We start from the raw sequence: 457 nt of genomic DNA on the forward strand, positions 1-457 counted from the left end.
CTAGTTGGTGTTGGTCCTGTTTCCTCCCACATTCCACAGACATGCAGGTGAAGTGAATTGTAAACTTTAAATTGCCCGTAGGTGTGAATGTGCTTATCTACACAGTATGTTTCAGTATGTTTTCAGTATGGACTGGTGACATGTTCAAGGTATTGCCTACTTTGCACCCAATGCATGTTGGGGTTAGCTCCATGCCTCCTGTAACCCTGAGCAAGATATGTGGATACAGAGAGTCAGTGGATTGCTCGATAATTTAAGTTTTTTATTTTTTATATTAAACCATGAAAAATAGGTGGACAGATTCTACTATATGAAACACAGCAACAGAAAAAGCACCCACATACAAAGACATTTCTGTACAGCATATTCCCCAAAGATGAATAGCTGTTTGGTGGTATGGTCGTGCAGAACAATGAGAAGGATTTCAGGAAAATGGGCTTTGGGGTGGCATTGTACG

Source organism: Morone saxatilis, unplaced genomic scaffold (genome assembly GCF_004916995.1).
Source record: "Morone saxatilis isolate NCDOM2014 unplaced genomic scaffold, NCSU_SB_2.0 Contig19, whole genome shotgun sequence".
NCBI lineage: Eukaryota > Metazoa > Chordata > Actinopteri > Moronidae > Morone > Morone saxatilis.